The sequence below is a fragment of the Penaeus monodon genome, chromosome 27 (genome assembly GCF_015228065.2).
Source record: "Penaeus monodon isolate SGIC_2016 chromosome 27, NSTDA_Pmon_1, whole genome shotgun sequence".
In the NCBI taxonomy this organism is placed as follows: Eukaryota; Metazoa; Arthropoda; class Malacostraca; order Decapoda; family Penaeidae; genus Penaeus; species Penaeus monodon.
The window spans coordinates 31,013,568-31,014,318 of record NC_051412.1 but is presented as its reverse complement, the minus strand read 5'-3'; positions in this window follow the sequence as shown (position 1 = coordinate 31,014,318).

Here is a 751-nt window from a genome sequence, read left to right as displayed (position 1 = left end):
TTCTGATGCAGAACAAATATTCTTAGGAAAAGGAAGCTGTTCTTGATATCAAAAGAAAAGGCTCATTTTTTTTTATAATGGAAAGGCGAATACAGTTTGAGAAAAGGTTCCACTTGCTAAGAATTCGAGTTATTTTTAAAATTATTCCGCAAGCATGAGAAAGAAAAGCGTTGAAAGTTTTAATATACAGCAATCACTTTAAATCATACGTTGGCTTCACATTTTTTTTTTGTGCAGAATAAACTGAAAATGATTTGCATTTGATTTTCTCTCCAAAGCTTTCATAAAGTCAGATAATAATATGACTTATAAAGCCTTCGTTTTCCATTGGAAAATTTTATGATAGACTTAAAAGATTAAATAACAACGAAATATTAGCTGAATTTTAATATTCAGAACTTTCCGAATATAAGAAAATGAGGTTCACAAGGATTGCTAATGAAATCAAATTAGAAAAGAGAATCTTATTTTGCTTATGAGAATTCACTTTTGGTCAAGTATACCAAAGAGTATAATACCATAGGCAGTGCGAGAAGGATATGGTGCCATGATGATGGTGATGAATAGTGAACGTACCACGTCGATTTCTTGTGACATTATTGAAATGGTACTATGGTGACATAAAAGTATGGCGCCATTATAAGAGTGATAATTAGCAAAAATATATGAAAACCACGTGAAATATTAATATCTGATATCGTCAAATGGAGATGTAGTGATATGATGGCATAGTTTAATCTTATCAAATACC